We start from the raw sequence: 6,000 nt of genomic DNA on the forward strand, positions 1-6,000 counted from the left end.
GGTATTGGGGAAAAAAGTTTAAATCCTTTTTCTACATCTTCAACTTTTCGCAAAATCTTATTTCTTCTCTTGTGCATAAACCTGGTTTTTATCATATATTCTCAACTTTTAAAAACCATTTATTTTAATTTTCATCTTCGGCGTTTTTTGTGAAAAGTTTGGCCTACATGTCGCTGTTAAAAGGGATATTGACATCATTGGAATATGTTGATGATACTACTTTATGAAAAATAGACTTTACGAAAAATGCTTTATCTCAGATATATGAAACCATTTTCACATTCCCCCCTTAAGTCATGCTCTAGCTATAGTATGGATTTAGCTTAGAGTTATTTGAATCTTGTATAGTCCTTACCTTTGCATTCATTTACTAGGAGGTGCTTTAGTTATTTATTAAAATTAGCCGACGTTAATGACCCGGACTACCTAGAGGGCTACGTGACTTCAATAACAACATATAGGTGTCATGCAACCACGCTCATACTTGATCCTGTAATTTGTAAAGGAACACAAGCGCCGCCACTTGATCAGGAGTTAGGCATAGTGACTTGGTGAGTAGTAACCAAAATACTCCTTTTGTCCCTGAATAAATAGATTTATTTTAGAGTTGTTTTAAGTCATTTTTTTCAGGAGTGGTTCTGTTAAACAAGTGTCTTTAAAAATTATCTTTAGAGGCGATTTCAAAGTTGTTCCTGAAAATGACTTATTTTTCACAAGTGATGGCACAATAACGATTTTGATAACCAGCCCTAAAGATTGTTCTTTACCGTCTATAAAAATTGTTTGTATGATAGTGGCTCTTTAATATAGATATAAACATATAAAAAATAGAGACCGAGACAAAAAAAAAATCATATAGGACAAACATATAGCAAAAGACTTATATTTTTGTCCTCAAAGAAAATAGCTCAAATACACACAGGTTATACATAATGTAGAAGACACATTTAGCAGAAATAAATAACAACGACGGGAATAGATTCAGATTTTCCACGTGATCATCATTCTAACGAGAATTTTTACATCTGTCATCATCTTTGCTATAATACGTTTTAGAATTGGACTCTGTGTCGTTGTTGGATGTGTGCTATATTCTAACTCATATGAGTGAAAAAAGACACGGGCAAATTTTTGTAGTAGTGTGTACAGAAGATAAGAGAATTATAAGAGAAGATATATAAAGATAGAGATAAAAAGTTTGATATAAGACAAACAACATGTACTCCCAGAAATACACAAAGATGGACTTATACTTGTGATCAAAGAAACTAGCTTAAATACACAGACTATGTATACATATAAAGACATAAAGTAGAAGATACATTTAGCAGAAAGAAATAACAATATAATGATCGGAACATTATTATACAAAGCCACGCGGTAATTCCATCATCATGCACACGCACCCACATTACTAGCGGTTCCTCTGTCTGACTGAGCTAGTAGCACAGTCTAAGCTGAAGATCCAGACATCCATCGCCGCCATGACTGCACGCTCCCATCCTCAACTCCAAGTTCTTCCCCTCGGAGTAGTAGTCATTAGTCGCGGCGGACGATGCCAAGGAGAAACGGTCGCCCAGCTGCTTTTCTAATGGAACAGGCAAGCCGCCTCCATCGATATCGCCGCCGGCAGCGCCGCCGCGCGCTAGCAGCGACGACAAGCTGAGCCCAAGATCAAGAACTGCGCAACTAGGGTTAAGGTTATTGGGTGGAGGAGCAATACGGTGTGACGACGACATGTCTGCTGGTGGATCAGCTTGGCCCTGTCCAACCTGTGGACGTTCATGTGGCCTCCCAGCCCTTGTGCTGACCTGAACTCCTTCTTGCAGTACCCGCAGGTGTAGGACGACGACAACGGCGAAGACCTTACCTGTGGCGGCGGCCATGAGAAGGAGGAGGCGGCGGCGGCCAAGCTGAAGTTGTTGTCACTGCATGGCGGTTGTTGCTGCTGCTGCAGCTTGATTTGGCGGTCATCTACTCTTTCCATAGCTAGCTAGTCGTGTGGCGCGTGTAACTATGACCTTTGGCGAATGGACAAATGGAGGGAGCCGAGAGAGAGTGCTGTAAAGCAAAGCTGAGCTAGTTTTTTTTAAGGTAAACTGGAGGGGTTTACACCCATACAGCGTTTATATATACACACGCTATTCTATACCTAAGGTGTAGAATATTATTGTTTACCGAATTATTATACTATAAGCAAAATTCAGTATCATTCAGTATTTGTGTTTCAGTATTTGTGTTTTATTATTGTTCAGTATTTCATGGTCCAAGGTGTAGTACTAGATGATACTGAACGCTCTTTACTACTTTTCAATATTTTTTCTGCTCAGTTTTGACTTATGGTGTAGAATAATATTTCATAGTCCTAGGGTGTAGAATAACGTTGAATACTATTCTACACCGAACTATTATACTGAGCAAAATTCAGTATCGTTCATTATTCGTGCTTCAGTATTATTTAGTATTTCATGGTCTTGGGTGTTTGACAAGATGATATTGAACACTCTCAGTATTTTTTCTGCTCAGTTTTGACTTGCGGTGTAGAATAATATTCTACACCTAGGGTGTAGAATAGCGCTGCCGTATATTTTTCCACATGTACGTATAGTTACTCTCATCTTTAATAAATCAAATTGTGTATGTGCTCATACTTGTTTATCGGTTTGAGTATGTTTATATACTGATATTAAGATACTCTAGATCTTGCCACGCGAAAATTTTTCAAAAAAAATTATATTTTAAATATATTACTAAAATGTCACTACTATATTATATACAATAAGTATAACCATATACTCTATGTATGTATATATATATATATATATATATATATATATATATATATATATATATATATATATATATATATATATATATATATATATATATATATATAGGACGCGTTTCTTTTACACGTGCGTGTAGTTACTCTCATCTATATATCTCTAGATTTAAGGTGTATATGACCGGACGAAATATATATATATATATATATATATTCCGTACTTCCTAGAGTAATTACTCTCATCTTCAATAAACCAGATTACGTATGTATTCATCGGTTTGTTTATCGGTTTGAGTATGTTCATATACTTATATTAAGATACTCTAGGTCTTACCCTGCGAATTGTTTTTAAAGAAATTCATATTTTTTAGTATAGTATTATCAACGCGTGAAGGTGCTTCATGCAGGAGTGCAGGACAACAGAAGAGGCGATCAGCTAATTGCCACATAGGGATGGCGTCGTGCACTGTTCACTTTTTAGAGAGGAAAAAAACAAAATGGTCTGCAAGCGTCCATCGGACCATGCGTCCCCGGCCGGGCCCCGCGCTCTCCCCGCTGCTGCGAAAGCGACACACAGACGTGATCCATTGTTCCATTGAACTCGACCTGCTGTCTCCTCCGACTCCGATTCTCAAAGTTTGCTAAGGGCCGAGACGACGGACATGCATATGCTCACACTCACACCGGCTGCTTGTGAATTTGCAGATGTAGGCTAGCTAGCTACAGTAGGTTGTGCATGGGCGGCAAAACAAAAGGCTGTGCATGCATCGTTGTCACACGAAGGGCGGATGGCCCGGCACACACTCAAACTTTGACCACACTGAGATAGTGAGATCGATCGGCACTTGGGCCTTGTTTAGTTCCCACCAAAATCCATAAAATTTTTAAGATTTCCCATCACATCGAATCTTACGGCACATGCATGAAGCATTAAATATAAACGAAAATAAAAACTAATTACACAATTTATTTATAAATCGCGAGACGAATCTTTTGACTCTAGTTAGTCTATGATTGGACAATATTTGCCACAAACAAACGAAAATACTACAGTAGCGAAATTCAAAAACTTTTCACATCTAAACGAGGCCTTGGTATTGGGAAAAAAAATTAAAATCCTCTTCTTTACATCTTCAACTTTTCGCAAAATCTTATTTTCTTCTCTTGTGCATAAACCCGGTTTTTATCATTCTCAACTTTTAAAAACCATTTATTTTATTTTTCATCTTCGGCGTTTTTTGTGACAAGTTTAGCCTACATGTCGCCGTTACATAAATTGGAATATGTTGATGATACTACTTTATGAAAAATAGAATTTATGAAAAATCTAAATATATTCTTTGTGAAAATTATCGAAATAGTTTTTTCTCTTTTCAGAAAGGTTATTCAACTAAAACAATCCTATAATATCATTTAATCTTAGAGTTGATAAAATGCTTTATCTCGGATATATGAAACCTTTTTCACATCCCCCCCTCCTTAAGTCATGCTCTAGCTATATTATGCATTTAGCTTAGAGTTATTTGAATCTTCTATAGTCCTTACTTTTGTGTATTAAAATTAGCCGACGTTAGGTCATCTTCAGTGTAGGTTTTATGGTTTAATTCCAATATATCCATATTTAATGTCCTCTCTATACTCCCATAAAACTCTTATCATCTCTATCTTCTGTTGGGGAACAGCTGCATCCTTCCCCCTGGTAGCGTCGAAGGTTATCCTTCACCCGAGGAACCTCCGACGCCTGAAGCGTCGAAGGATATCCTTCACTGGAAAAATACTAATGTTGACGACTCGTCTGGTCGTGCTAAGTGTGTGCAGGGACTGAGGCACCGGCGGAGGCCCACAGGCAAGGAAAGGGGGAACCTCCGACCCTCCCGGGTCCGAGGATGGCGAGAGAACGCGGCCAGGCCGAGGGACCTCCGACTCGACCAGGCTAAGGGGGAACTCCCGGGGTGGCCGGGTCAAGCAACCTCCGGCCCAGCCAGGCTGAGGAACCTCCGACACCGAAGCGTCGGAGGATCCGCGATTGGGCGGAGGATCCAAGCCTCCGACCTGCTGAAGCCCCAGACAGAGGATAAACGAAGGGCTTGCAATGTGAAATTACGCAGGTGACTTAGGGTCAGTAGACTGTGATGTAAGAATATGCTGGAATATTCCCCCACCGTCACGGGGTATTTATGTAAATGTCGTTAGGTCGGTTTCCAGGCCCTATATAAGGGGCGCGATGCCGTCATTAATAAAAAAAGAGAGGGCATTCACTGCATTCACCTACTGTTGAGCCCACTATCCGTTACTGCTCAGGCCTCTCACAGCACCGAGTGAGAAGGTTCCCGATCTACTGTACTGCTGGGACGTGCGGAGAGCATTTTCCCAAGATTGGCGCCCACCGTGGGGCCCTCGAAGGATCACCCGCGATGGCTGGAAAGAGAACTAGCACCACAAGACCTCGGGCAGAGCCCCCCAGGAGGGGAAGGCCGAGAAGGGCCGTGCGGAGCACGTATGCGACCGTAGAGGGGGAAGGCTCTGAGGGCGAACAGCCGGAGAACGAGCAGCCGGAGCCCAGCCAGGAACCTTCTCCCGCCGCAGGCCCGGCGCAACCAACAGCCACGCAAGAACTCTAGCTACTGCAGACGCAGCTGCAGAACCTTCAGCAGGAGCGAGACCGAATCGCTGCTGCCTACGCCGCCAGCCAAGAGGCAGCAGTAGCTGCAGCACAGGCAGCTGAGATCAGGCAGCAGCTTTCAATCCTGCAGGCGGAGATCCTTAGCATGCAACCTCCACAGCCGACGGTCCAACCCACTGTCCTACCCGGCGCCAGTCCATCAGTAAATGCGCAGCTAACGAGTTACGGTGGCGCGCTGAGGAGCACATTGGACCTTCGTTCCCCCTTATCCGAAGGATTGCAAACCTCACCTTGGCCGGCAACCTACAAACCAATCACGCTCCCCAAGTTCAACGGAAAAGCTGACCCCCGACAATTCCTGATGAGTTTCGAGGCAGCTGTAGCCTCAGCTGGAGGGAACGAAACTGTAATGGCGAAGTCCTTTGTGATCGCGGCCGAAGGAGATGCCTTGGCGTGGTACTCGATGCTCAGACCCGGGTCGATCTATTCATGGGAGAACCTTCGAGACAAGATTTTGGCGAATTTCCAGGGGTTCGCGGTTGAATCACTAACCTCCACGGACCTGTTCCAGTGCCGCCAAAGTCAGGGAGAG

The 6,000-nt window shown here is 42.3% G+C and overlaps 1 pseudogene; it reads right to left on the reverse strand.

Moving 5' to 3' along the window:
- LOC8060230 lies at positions 1,440–1,987 on the reverse strand (annotated as a pseudogene).

This window comes from Sorghum bicolor, chromosome 2, assembly GCF_000003195.3.
Source record: "Sorghum bicolor cultivar BTx623 chromosome 2, Sorghum_bicolor_NCBIv3, whole genome shotgun sequence".
Lineage (NCBI taxonomy): Eukaryota > Viridiplantae > Streptophyta > Magnoliopsida > Poales > Poaceae > Sorghum > Sorghum bicolor.